The 14,538-nt window shown below is 41.3% G+C and overlaps 1 protein-coding gene across 3 annotated transcripts in view; it reads right to left on the bottom strand.

The window, feature by feature from the left end:
* Window positions 1–14,538, bottom strand: part of ITGB3BP (integrin subunit beta 3 binding protein) — a 93,990-nt gene that overhangs the window by 13,674 nt on the left and 65,778 nt on the right. Inside the window, exon 9 of one of the 3 annotated variants that reach the window (XM_033917225.1) lies at window positions 8,593–8,611. The exons of the other annotated variants lie outside the window; for them this stretch is intronic. The gene's annotated coding sequence lies outside the window, so the exon portion shown is untranslated. Of the gene's footprint in view, window positions 1–8,592; window positions 8,612–14,538 lie in introns of those variants that run through there. 3 annotated transcript variants of the gene reach the window in all.

Genomic DNA, 14,538 nt, shown 5'->3' with positions numbered 1-14,538 from the left:
TCTGAACCCGGGTCTGTAGCTATGTTACCTGGCCCGATGGATCGTTTTGTGGAGCGTGGACCTGGGCTTCTGGAGGAAATGTCCTCGGCAGGAGGCAGGGAATCAAGCGGAGGATCTCCAGGCCTCAATCAAGGCGGTCAGTCTCTCTCTAAACAGGCAAAGTCAGCCGCAGCTTTGCATCGCGTCATTTTCAACACCAGGAAATGGGAGTGAGGTTTTTTGTTTCAGAGTCATGAGGTGAAGGGAAAGCCCGTGGCGGTAACAGTACAATTGTGAACATTGTTGGATTTGGCTGTTAGTAGATTAATACAGTTGGAAGAAGGAAGGCAGGACCTGACTAATTCCCTTAATTTCGGATACTGTGAGTACTGAGAAATTTGATTCACAAATGACTCCAAGTCAGAGGCCAGCTGTGTTTAACTTGCAGCCTATTTCAGCTTTGTAGATCTCTGGGAACTCAACTAGAGCAAGTATCTTTTCACTGAATATTATCTGAATCTGTTATTACAAAAGAAAAATTGAAAGACTTGGGAAAACAACATTGTGGATTATGCATCTAGATTGGAAACAGTGGGGACACAGGGTGAAACCTGGCTAAGAGATAGTGGTAATTGCGATGGGCACAGGTGCAGAATAAATGCAAAAAAAACAAAAAGCCATGAAAGTTGAGCAAACCCTCCCTCCTGCCACCATGCAACCCCACTGTGCTTCTAATGACCCCCTCCCCTTTACCTCACTTATGATGGCTGGCTGGAGGAATGCCTACTTCCTTTGGCCAGCAAGCCTGCCTCTTTAAAGTGGCAGGCCTTCCCCTCCCCAGTGCATCCTGGGATACTCCGAGAAGGGTCTTAGGCATCTGGGTTAATCAGAGCCTTAGGCTTCTTCCCGGTGCATCCCAGGATGCACTGGGTAGGGGGCCTGCCATTTTGAAGAGGCGGGTCTGTTGGCCGGAGGGAGTGGGCATCCCTCTGGCCAGCCATTGTAAGGGGGTCATTGGAGGCTCGGAGGTATTGCATGGCAGAAGGAGTGGGCAACTGTCTCGCTGCTGGGGCTTGTCGGTTGGGGGAGGGGTGTTGATTGGTGGCAGGAGGGAGTGGGCATCGCTCCTGCCGATCTTCAATTTGGGGTTTTAAAAAAACCTTACCTTCCTGTCAGTGCCTGAGACAATCAACGCTCAGGCACTGATCAGAAAGTAAGACAATGACAGCTCAAACCTGTTAGCAAATTTTGGCCACAAATGTGGCACGACGAGGTTAGAGAATCACTCAGCGATTATAGAGAATTGCTCGAAGTGCTCATTTTAATATTAATGACCTCATTGTACTACATTTGCATGTGCTAGAAAATTCAGAAAAGACCTTGGTGTGCCATTTTGATAATCTGTCCCTAAAAGATCAATATAGTGTAGGCAGGCACCAGTGAAAATTTCTCAGTTAGAAAAAAAAATCCCACTGTTGAAATAAGAAATGGCAAGCTGTTCTTTTTTCTTACAATGGTGCTGTTGAACCAAAAAAAGACCTGCAGAGCAATAAAAGATACATTTATTTACAATTTTTCTATGCTGCTTAAGAACTAAATGAGTTAAAACAAATATAATTATGACAAACTAAAATATTAAAATCAACAGGGGAGAACTAGATTTTCTTTTCCAAAGGACTGTTAAGTCCTAACAATGGAGTTTTTAGTTATTTCTTGAATTGAACCCGGTCAATACATTGTCACACCTGACCCACCAAAGCATTCATAGAAACATGATGGCAGATAAAGGTCAAATGGCCTATCTAGTCTGCCCATCCGCAGTAACCATCATCTCTTTCTCTCTCCGAGAGATCCCAAGTGCCTATTCCAGGCCCTTTTTGAATTCAGATAGTCTCTTGTCTCCACCACCTCTTCTGGGAGACTGTTCCATGCATCTACCACCCTTTCTGTAAAAAAGTATTTCCTTAGATTACACCGGAGCCTATCACCTCTTATCTTCATCCTATGCCCTCTCATTGCAGAGTTTCCTATCAAATGAAAGAGACTCAACTCATGCACATTTACATTATGTATTTTTTTATTCATTTTTCTTTTTTTTTTTTTTTTTTTTAAAGTTTTTTATTGATTTTTTCACATATCAACAGGTGTTATAAATTTTCCATACATTTATCTTAACAATACACTTGATATCTCTATAATGTATTTTATATAAACCATATTTTATATTATTTTTCTTATGAATTTATATAACATATATATTGTAATGATTTTATCAATTATTATTTAATTATGAACCCTTTTCTCTCCCTTTATCACATTAATTTCTCATAGGACTATCATTCATTCATTATGATATATTTTTTATAATGTATAATAAAGAGAATAAATTCTTTACCCCTTCCCTCCCTCCCTTCTTTAACCATTATCTTATTATGGGAAAAAATTAAAATCAGTCATTGCAAAAATCTGTTAATGGTTCCCAAATTTTCTTGAACTTATCCATATATCCTTTTTGTGTTGCAAATATACGCTCCATCTTATATATATGGCAAACTGAGTTCCACCAAAAATTATAGTTTAATCTGTCATAATTTTTCCAATTATGTGTAATTTGCGGTACTGCTACTCCAGTCAATATAAATAAAAGTTTATTGTTATTTGATGAAATTTGACTTCGAGCTCTCATTGCAGTACCAAACAGAATCGTATCATATGTCAAGGCTACCGGATTTTCTAACATCCTATTAATTTGAGGCCAAATTGATTTCCAAAATATTAATATGAATGGACAATAGAATAAAAGATGATCTAATGTCCCTGCTTCAAGATAACAATGCCAGCATCTATTAGATTTAGAGCTATCAATTCTATGTAAACGTGTGGGGGTCCATAAAGCTCTATGTAAAATAAAAAACCAAGTTTGTCTCATAGAAGCTGACAATGTGCATTTTAACCTCCAAGACCAAAGTCGTGGCCATTGAGATGCATGATTAATCTGATGCTTAATCTCAATGCTCCAAATATCTCTAAGACCATTTTTTTTCTTTTTATGTACAAATCCAGATATTAATTTATACCACATTGCGGCCTGGTGACCCATGGAGTCTATCTGAAAACATAAGAATTTATTCATTTTTCTATACCGTTCTCCCGAGGTAGCCCAGAACAGTTTACATGAATTTATTCAGGTACTCAAGCATTTTTCACTGTCTACCTAGGGCAATGGGGGGATTAAGTGACTTGCCCAGGGTCACAAGGAGCAGTGTGGGTTTGACCCCACAACCCCAGGGTGCTGAGGCTGTAGTTTTAACCATTGCGCCACACACATATCTCCCCTCTCCATCTTAACACCAGCTATGCAGAATGTCATTGTTTTGATGTCCGCATAGTAACCTTGCTTCCTTGAGGTTTATAAATTTTTATTTTCAGATGCTGGTTTTTATTTTTATTTATTTAAAAATTTATACATCGCCTAAACCTAGGCAGTTTCCAAAAATCATACAAAATATAAAAGACAAAAAAAAAAGAGCCACTGCAGTTGCGCAAACCCTCCCTCCTGCCGCCAAGCAACAACATCCCACCCGGCAGCGGGAGAGATGCCCACTTTCTCCTGCCAAGCAATGCACTCCCCAACCCCCAGCAGCAGGAGAGATGCCCACATCTATACTTCTATCGAACTGACAGTCTTTTTACATAAATGTATCAATAAATAACTGTTTTCAAGAGCTTTTTAAAGCTAGCATGCGCTGCGCAAAGATGTAATTGACCTGAGAAGGCATGCCATAGTTTCACCCCAGCTATAGATAGCATAGAGGCTCTAGTATCTGCATAATATGCTTTTGACTCACTATTCATCAGCAACTTCAAAGCTCTCTCTGGACGATATACTGTCTCTTAAACATTTTCTCAAAACATACTGGTGCAGCATAATACAAACAGAGAGTTGTTTGTGATGCAGCAAATGTTTAGAATCAACCCAGTGTATTTTGATAATTACCTGGAAATTTTATATTATGTATGGTAGGAAGAAACTGCTACAGAGCTGATCATTTGTCTATAAAGAATACCCAATCAGAATTGAAACATATACTGTATATTGTAACATATGATACATCTCTTTAATTTCAGAAGAAATTTTTTCAAGTACCATGAAGGTCAATCCAATAGCTGCTCTAACCTGATAGTGTACTTAGAATCAGATAATAATTCTTCCTATGCAGAGTGAGATGCAATTTTACAGGGAAAAATATACTGAATTACATTTCACGTTAAATGGTTTGGATAATAAAAGCAACTCCTGTTAAGAAGTGTTTCTTTTCTCCTAGTGCAATATATTATTACATTTAAAGCAATTTATTATCCTCCTCCTATATCATTTTGTATGGTACAGCTGAAATCACCAAGGCCACCAGAGTAATAACTAGGACTCCGTATCCGACTACATGCTGATGTAATCATCTTGTTCTGGTATCAAACTCTGTACTTGCTAAAATCAATTTTTAATCCGTCACCAAAGAATTATCTCTCTCATTTTTTTTTAACTCCACTTTTCTCTTATGTCCCCTTTATGAGCAGAATGGTGAATCTTCCCACTTCCCAAGATATGTAGGCAATTACACAAACTTTTAACAATGTGAATGAGAGGGCAGTCTCTTAAAACTGCTGCAATGATATCATTGTTTTCTAATGTTTTTAAGACAGTCATGCCTAATTTGACCCCCCCCCCCCTTTATGAAGCCGGGGCCAGCAATAAAGCCTAACGCGGCATCATAAAAGGGGGCCTTTAGGAATTATTTCCAAGTATGGGACACTAAATTCAATAAGAAACAAATTATTGTAGTATTGTGAAATAGCTATTAATGTTAATCTGGGTTGTGTCTGCAAGAGTGTGATGTCTCTCTTTAAGAGGCAAGGATACCCCATCCCCTTCTCTGTTTGGGTGGGATGGGGTCAGAAGGGACGATGTTACACAGGCTGTAATTATGGCTTAGTTTGGTCTTGATTTATTTCATTGGTGGCTTTCAAGGTTTAAGACAAGACACAAAATTAAGTAGTTTCAGCGCAGAAAAACCGGAAACTAGCACCAGACTTTGAGTCCAAAATACTCATAGAAACATAACTTTTACTGACAAGGGACCAACCTTAACACAAGTAGAATCTGATGTGTCCATGTTTTGCCAGAGCAGGCTGCATCAGGGGTCACAATCTGTTGGAAATTGGCTCAAACTCTATGATGTTTCTAAAAGCTGATAAACTAAACTAAACCTTAGGTTTATATACCGCACCATTTCCGCAATTGTAGAGCTCGGCACGGTTTACAGAAGTGATGGAAAGGAACTCCAATGGAGGGTTAAAGGATTAAAGTGTAAAGAAGGTTAGCTGGGTGTAAGATGCCGGAGAAGGAGGAAGTGTTACATTTTTGAGAATAGCCAATTTTTCAGTTGTTTACGGAAAAGTTGGAGGGAGCTTGAGTTTCGGAGTAGGGATGTGAGGTTGTTCCAGAGCTCAGTGATTCTAAAGGGGAGGGATATCCCTAGTTTTCCTGCATGGGGTATACCTTATAGAGGGGAAGGATAGTTTTAATATTTGGGAGAATCTGGTGGAATTAGGAGTTGAGGAATTCCAAGATAATGGGAAAACGGGAGGAAGGATGCCATGAAGGATCTTGAAAGTTAGGCAGGCACATTTGAAGTGAACCCTGGAGATTACCGGGAGCCAGTGAAGCTTGGACAGGAGTGGTGAGACATGGTCGAATTTACTTTTTGCGAAAATAAGCTTAGCCGCAGCATTCTGAATCTGCTGAAGGCTTTTTCTTAGTTAGGCTTAGGTAGATAGAGTTGCAGTAGTCCAATCTGGAGAGGATGATGGATTGTACAAGGACGGCAAAGTGTTTTTTGATGAAAGCAGGATCTCACTTTCCTCAGCATTTGAAGGCTAAAAAAGCATTTTTTTTATCAGGGAATTGAGATGGTCACTAAAGGATAGTGAAGAGTCTATGGTGATGCCCAGAACTTTGCTTGAGAACTCAAGCTGTAATGTGGAGCCGGAGGACAGTGGGATGGAGGAGGGTAATTGGTCCAATTTTGGGCCGAGCCAAAGTAGTTTTGTTTTGGACTCGTTCAGTTTCATTCGTACTGTGAGGGCCCAGGATTGTAGGTTCCTTATACATGAGGATATGTTCTCAGAGAGGTTGGAGAGGTTCGAGTCGGTCTCGAGGAGGACAAGGATGTCATCAGCATAAGTGTAAAGTGTTTCAAGGAAGACATATAGATGTTGAAAAGAATTGGAGATAGAGGTGAACTCTGCAGGATACCACATGTCGGTTTCCAAGGGGATGATGAGGTGCTGTTCATGTTAACAGTGTAAGAGCGGGAACATAAAATTTTGGAGAATCAAACAGCTATCCAATGAAAACTGTATTCAGAGAAAGAGTCCTACTGTCACTGCAAATGTTTAATAAAGTTAAATAATGTCTATTTTCTACAAACTCTGTTAAACATTTTTCATAGGTACTTCAAGTCTGAAAAGGTGTGGGGTATGTGCCTTCCTGTCAGTTGCAGATTTATTTTTTGCTTTGTGTGTAATGTTCATGCTAAGACAGTTATTTCTTTGCATCCTCCTAGATTCTTCTTGTGAATTTAGAATTATGTACTTATTTTCTTAGGTATTTGGAAATGTAATGTACTTTTATTTAATCATTAATATACAGTAAAAATTCATTTAAATATGCAAATGTGCCACAACATTTTCACTTGTAGGGCTGCAAGGAAGCAAGCATAGAACCTTAAAATCTGCAGTAATTTACTGAAACTAAAAAACATGATTTCTCTGAGATTTTTCATCATTAATTTTCTCCCTTGGCCAATATGGATTTCTCTGTATTTTTTCTTTCTTTCAAATACAAATATTTTTCTTATCATTAAATGCATTGATATTGAGTAATTCTCCCTAATATAGGCTTCACTCATATTATGTGATAAGTAGTAATTTACAATCTTGATCAAAAATGCATAATTCTTAAGCATCTACTATCTCCTCAACCTTTGTGCGATTATTTAGGGCTTCAGACATGCCATTTTTGTTCGCCCGTTTTTTCAGCGATACACATGCTGGAGGTGAAACTGATTTGACAAATTTTTTGGAAAATTCTCTCAAAGTGATTGTTGAAAGGACAACCCCTTGTGACTTTTGCCCTGGAGTTTTAAAGAGACTTGATCCTCAGAATTTATTCAGACATATGAATATTCAATTTTTAGGCTCAATGATACATATTTTTCCAGATATTTCACAAGTGTCACAACAAAGAAAAAGGTATTTCTTAGCCTGTAGACGTGGAGGGACTTAATAAAAAAACCCGTCTAATTCCCCTTTTGGCCTAAGTCAGTAGACGCTGAAGTTGATAGCAGGGAAATATCCATTCTCAAAAAAAACATCCAAATTGAGGAGGCTTTTTTGAGAATGGCCTACCTGCACATTCAGCAATCTACTGGTCAAGACTGCCACTATGTCTATCCCTACACAACATTCCCAACCAAAAATTGGTCAAGTCCCAAACGCCCAAACCTAGACCTCTTAGGCAAAGGAGGGGTCAGTCCTTCGCTTAATAGCAGGATTCTGTAACTGGCGTCTGTCAAAAAACAACGCCAGTTACAGAATCTTGTAACAGGCCTCCCCCCCTGCAATGATTGCGATCCCCCCGCCTGACAAAACCCCGAACCGGCAGGAAGGATCCCAAGCTCTCCTGCCAAAAGACAGCACCACAAAATTGCCTCCCCCACGAATACAGGCAGCAGGGATCCCAGGCCCTCCTGCCCATGGCGCACCCCGACACCCCGTGACCCCCCTAATTTACCTGAACATTGGCTGGAAGGGTCCCAAGTCCTGAACATTGGCTGGAAGGGCCCCCTCCTGTGGGCGGGGCCTTAGGCACATAGGGCCAACCCATCCCATGTGCCTAAGGCCTCGCCCACAGGAGGAGCCTAAGGCAACTGGGCCAATTCCGGTTGGCCGCGGGGCCTTAGGCACGCAGGCCTGCCGGCCAACATTCAAGAAAGTTAGGGGGCGTTCGAGGGTCACAGGGGTGCCCCGTGGGCAGGAGGGCCTGGGATCCCTCCTGCCCGTATTCGTGGGGGTGGGTAGGCAGTTCGGGGGTACCATCTTCAGCAGGACAAAGCACAAATTTCAGCTTCTACTGGAAACATATGGTTTCTTTCGGCTGAAACTGTAAAATGGCAAAAAACACTGCACAACAAATTTAAACTTTTTTTCTGGGGCAAGAAGAAAATGAGGTTTACTTTATAGAATTTGACCTCCTGTGTATGAAAATAGCCTCCGTTTTCTCCTATCACGTATAGTTTTTGAGCAAATCGCAAATATTTATAGCATGAGAAGTCATAATGTAATGCATTGCGCCGATTTAAGAGCTCTTATAAATATTATTTTCTAGAATCATTTTGCTGTTGAAGTGCATTTATAAACGAGATTAGGAGCATCTCTAATTAATGTCCAACAATAGGCATCCAGCATTGATGAATTCCATCTGCCCTGATATCGGTTCTCCATTGTAGCAATGTCCTGGTGAAACCTTTCCCCATGTTCATGCCTAACACTACCAAGATTATCAGGGAAAAATCTAGATGCGAGTGGAGAAAATGAATTTTTAGTGACATGTTGCATTTAAGATCACAGAATGCTCTAAGCATCATCTCCACCATTTGGACATAGTCCGGTGCCTTCCTATTCCCCAGAAAATTCTCGATTACATTCTTCAATGCTATCCATGCACTTTTCTCACTTTAGCTTAAAAATCTAATTTGAGGCAAATTGTTTTACTATTTCAGAAATTGTTATAACATTTACTTCAAACATTAGAAAATATAGCAAAAATGTTAATTTTTGCATTATAATGTTCTTTTGCCAAAAATCAGAGGGTTATACAAAAAAATTAAGGTCAGTTTTGGTCAGCGACCGCAAATTACTATAGAACACACACTACAATTCATGCCCCAAAACCTCTGTTGCACAGTGAAATTAAAATAACCTTTGGCCAAAACCAAAAATCAGGCAGAAAATGGATTTTGGACCAGTTTTGGCACCATAACTAAAACCAAAATTCACTCAGGCTCTAGATGGAATTCTATTGTTTCTCTTAAGGAGGATGTCTGGTGAATACCTGGGTCTCTTCCAGGACAGCAATCACTATATCATGTCAACCTGGTAAAAAGCTATGCAGGATCACAGGATGTAAGTGTCATGTCTAGGGAGCTCTGAGGCATGAGTTCTGAACTTAGCCTCTTTCAGGCTGATTCAATCACCACATTCAGATGTAGCAATGATATAAAACAGAAGATATTAGAATATTGTATTGATTGTGGCTTATATGACAATTGTTATAAAGTTTTTCCATTATTCATCCTCAAAATGTCAGAAAAATTGGGAGAATGAAACTCCTCTATGAGTTTCTAGGTACTTTTAAAATTCATATTTGAAATGTGAAAGAAGAAATTCCATCCTTTTTGAAGCACTTTAAAAGTGTAAACAGTAATGCAGTTTTTATAAGATCAGCATATCAATGACAAAGATTAATTAAGAGACTTGCACTATTCACTGATTGATTGTATTATCCCAGGACAAGCAGGCAGCATATTCTTGACTGATGGGTGACGGCATCGACGGAGCCCCGGTACGGACAATTTTAGAGTGATTGCACTCTAAGAACTTTAGAAAGTTCTAGCTAGGCCGCACCGCGCGTGCGCGAGTGCCTTCCCGCCCGACAGAGGCGCGCGGTCCCCAGTTTTCTTAATTCCACGGAGCTAAGAAGACGCGTGTTTCCAACGGCTGTTGGAAGTTTTTTTCTATTTCACTTGCCTTCCCGCTCGCGCGTATTTTTTTCTTCATAATTTTATTTCTTCCTTCTTATTTACCTTTTGTGTAAAAAAAAAAAAATCTTTTTATTTTTCATTTTTTTTGTCGAATCTGACCCGGCGGGGCCTGTTGGCACCATCGAAGCCTCGGGCTTCGATTTTGCTACAGCAGTATTTCCCTTCATGCCCCCGTCACCGGGTTTCAAAAAGTGTCAGCGGTGTGCACGTCCTATCTCCCTCTCCGACCCACACAAGTGGTGCCTCCAGTGTCTGGGTCTGGACCATAGGGCTGAAACCTGCACCCGCTGTAGTTCTTTACAAAAAAGAACTTTAAAAAATCGACAAATTCAGCAGCGGATCCTTTTCGGTACCGCTATGGAAGTTGCACCGGTATCGACGTCGACGACTTCCTCCAAATCGACTCCGACTACCTCGGCACCGCCAGATCCATCGTCGGTGTCGACTCCTGTAGGTAAGCCGGCTAAGAAGCCTTCCCCTACTGTTCTAGGCCCGCCAGTCGAGCATGCAGTGAGCCAAGTCCTTCAGACTGAGCGCCGGCCCCGTAAACGCTCCGCTCCCATTGAAGTCTCTGCCTCGTCATCGGCATCGACTTCTCCCGAGCGTCGAGCGGCACCGAAGGTACCGAGCAAGAAAAAACCGGTACCGGTGCCATCGGGACCAACGTTGGATGAGCGCATTGCCTCTATCCTCCAGGTCCAGCTTAAGCAGCAACTCCAACAGTTGCTCCCGGCTCTATCTTTGGGACATTGCTGAAACAAGGCTGCCCTGTGAACTTCTAAAAGCTAAGTTACCATTTCATATTCTGCTCTTTTCACTGATTTTCAGCATTATATCTGCTTAATTTCTCTTCTCCTCCCTGTTTCTTACTAAAAAAAAAAAATATAAAAAAGCACAAAAAAATCCTTCTCTTTCCTCTGTTAAATCTTATTTCTTCTTCCTGCAGTTTTGTTTAAAATACTGTGTTTTAGGTGGTATAGAGCAGTGTTCTTCAACCTTTTTACACCCGTGGACCGGCAGAAATAAAATAATTATTTTGTGGACCGGCAAACTACTAAGACCGAAATAAAAAACACATTTTCGCCCCGTCTCCGCAAGCTCGGTCCCCACAAACCATCTGATCCCATCTGCACAAGCCTCAGTTATGATTTTATATTGAACGTATTTTATTAAAGTATAAAAAGAAACAATATTCTGTACAATTGTCATTTTATAAATATAAATATTCAGAGCAAGGACCAACAAAACCCCTGTCTCCCCTCCCCTTCACATATATCCCCTCTATCAAGAAAACTGAACAAGCCAAATTATTAAAGAATGCTACACAGAAATATCATGCTAACAGAATACTGCAATCACACATGATAGGAATAGTGTTAGGCTTTTCAGTCCCCAGTTATGTCTCTAGCAGGATATATATTTCAAATCTGATATATTGTAATGACAAAATAGAAATAAAATGATTTTTTTTTCTACCTTTCGTGGTCTCTGCTTTCATCTTCTTTCCACTCTTCCTTCCAGCGTCTGCCCGTTCCATCCACTGTCTGGCCTCTCCTCCTTCCATTCAGCCTGTGCCTCCTCTCTCCTTTTTACATCATTCATTCCAGCTTCACTGCTTTCTTCATTTTTATCTCTCCTACACCAGATCTAGCATCTTTATCCCTCTCTCATTTCTCTGCTGACCCCCTTTCCAGCATCAATCTCTCTCTACTTTCTCATTCCTGTCTCTCCCCTTTCCCTCCTCTAATCTCCCTGCCAGCTGTTTCCTTCCTTTTTTTTTTCCTTCTCCCTTCCCTCCTCCCCCCTATCCAACAGTAGCTCTCTTCCCATCCCTTTCTCTCTTCCCCTCCCAGCAGCATCTCTCTTTCTACCTCCCTCCAGGTGCAGTAGCAGCTCTCCTTTTATCCATCAGCTTCCCAGCCTCCAACAGTGGCTTCCTCTCCTTCCAGCAGCTCTCAGTACTTGCCTGCAGCAGTGATTTCCTTAGGCAGCCTTGGGTCCGTTGCCGCCTCTGAGGAAAGGGGAAGTTGCCAAAGTGAATCACTGCCCTGGAAGTACAGAGCTGCTAGGAGAGGAGACAGCCACTGTTGAAGGCTCCCTGCACATTCGCGACCCCCTCCCCCCCAAAAAAAACAGCTTTGCACCGCAGGCCCTGAAGCCCAAGACAAGCCGGAGGCCCCTACCCGCCGCATCCTGCACGTGGGCAGACTCTCAGCATAAACGCTGCTGATGGCCCCAATCGAAACGCTGACCTCCCCGCGCACGCTGACCATCTCCACTCTGCCTGCACTTTCCCCGCGGCCCTCTTCGGCGACTCGGCCGGGGCAGCGATCAAGACAGGCTACCCACGTCGGGACCTTCCCTCTCTTGAGTCCCGCCTATTTTGTTTCAACTTCCTGTTTCCGCATAGGCGAGACTCACAGAGGGAATGCCCGACGTCGGCAGCCTGTCTTGATCGCCCGAGGCTTGGAGGAACAGAAGATTTCCGAACACCACCAGGGCAGAAAATTTAACGGCGTTCATCTCACCGGTCCTGCGCGGACCGGCAGAAATTTTCTGCGGACCGGCACCGGTCCGCGGACCGGCGGTTGAAGAACTGTGGTATAGAGCCTATATTTCTGGTGTCTGTGGCTCAGGGGGACTAAAGTAGGGAAAATCCTGTTATAAATCCTGTGTTTTAGGGTAGCACTGATAGAACATGCGTTTTTGTTTAAAATACTGTGTTTTAGGTGGTATAGAGCTGATATTTCTGGTGCCTGTGGCTCAGGGTGACTAAAGTAGGGAAAATCCTGTTATAAATCCTGTGTTTTAGGGTAGCACTGATAGAACCTGCATTTTTGTTTAAAATACTGTGTTTTAGGTGGTATAGAGCCTATATTTCTGTCTTACCAGTATTCAGCCATTGTTTTCTGCTGATTAGGTGGAGAAGGGAGGGGTTCTGTTTTACTTCTAAGGTTAATTGCATTATCTTTGGGACATTGCTGAAACAAGGCTGCCCTGTGAACTTCTAAAAGCTAAGTTACCATTTCATATTCTGCTCTTTTCACTGGTTTTCAGCATTATATCTGCTTAATTTCTCTTCTCCTCCCTGTTTCTTACTAAAAAAAAATATAAAAAAGCACAAAAAAATCCTTCTCTTTCCTCTGTTAAATCTTATTTCTTCTTCCTGCAGTTTTGTTTAAAATACTGTGTTTTAGGTGGTATAGAGCCTATATTTCTGGTGTCTGTGGCTCAGGGGGACTAAAGTAGGGAAAATCCTGTTATAAATCCTGTGTTTTAGGGTAGCACTGATAGAACCTGCGTTTTTGTTTAAAATACTGTGTTTTAGGTGGTATAGAGCCTATATTTCTGGTGTCTGTGGCTCAGGGGGACTAAAGTAGGGAAAATCCTGTTATAAATCCTGTGTTTTAGGGTAGCACTGATAGAACCTGCGTTTTTGTTTAAAATACTGTGTTTTAGGTGGTATAGAGCCTATATTTCTGTCTTACCAGTATTCAGCCATTGTTTTCTGCTGATTAGGTGGAGAAGGGAGGGGTTCTGTTTTACTTCTAAGGTTAATTGCATTATCTTTGGGACATTGCTGAAACAAGGCTGCCCTGTGAACTTCTAAAAGCTAAGTTACCATTTCATATTCTGCTCTTTTCACTGGTTTTCAGCATTATATCTGCTTAATTTCTCTTCTCCTCCCTGTTTCTTACTAAAAAAAAAATATAAAAAAGCACAAAAAAATCCTTCTCTTTCCTCTGTTAAATCTTATTTCTTCTTCCTGCAGTTTTGTTTAAAATACTGTGTTTTAGGTGGTATAGAGCCTATATTTCTGCCTTACTAGTAGTCTTACTTATAGTCCCACCAACCCCAGGGACCACTATTCATATATAGAGACCCATATAATCAGGACTTCACAACCAATCAAGATGACCTTTATTCTATGCAATCACTGTGGTGCTTTAATTCCAAGACATACTATTTGGAGGCTTAAGGCTTGCCCCATCTGTCTTCAACTTGCCAGTATTAAGGAGGAGCTCTGCAAACTTAAACAGGAATTGAATACAATTAAAGCAGCTTCCATCACTCCACAAAATCATACCAACTTACCACCTCTACCTCAAAGAATAAAACAGCCCAGGAATAAATGGGTCACAGTAGGCTCAGGAAGACTGCGACATGTAACACAGAAACATCCACCTTCACTAATATTACCTCTACAGAATTCCTTCGCTCCACTAGTGCACTGCGATACTCAGGAAAACAGAAGGGAGGTGGGACTGGAACCAATGAAGGAAACTCAAGAGAACAAGAGCACCCTAAGTACAAATAAAAAAGCCAAAAACAGAAAACTATTACTGTTGGGGGATTCCATCATCAGAGGCATTAACCTTGGAACACAGGGCGAGGAGTCCAAAATAGTGAAATGTCTTCCAGGATCCTCAGCTACCAGGAGTTCCAGGCAAATACTGACTATAGTTAAGGAAGAAACTAAGGATTTTAACACTGATGTTGTTATCCATCTGGGAACAAATGACCTGGCCAACAACTCCACACTTGCAGCACAGAAAGCTTTTCGGGAGCTTGGTGAGGGCGTGAAACCTTTTGTAAAGACTTTAGCTTTTTCTGAAATACTGCCTGCATATGGAAAAGGAGAGCAAAGAGTGAAAAACACAGAGGACTTTAATAGATG

This window comes from Geotrypetes seraphini, chromosome 12 (genome assembly GCF_902459505.1).
Source record: "Geotrypetes seraphini chromosome 12, aGeoSer1.1, whole genome shotgun sequence".
In the NCBI taxonomy this organism is placed as follows: domain Eukaryota; kingdom Metazoa; phylum Chordata; class Amphibia; order Gymnophiona; family Dermophiidae; genus Geotrypetes; species Geotrypetes seraphini.
This window is presented reverse-complemented; position numbering and strand designations above follow the sequence as displayed.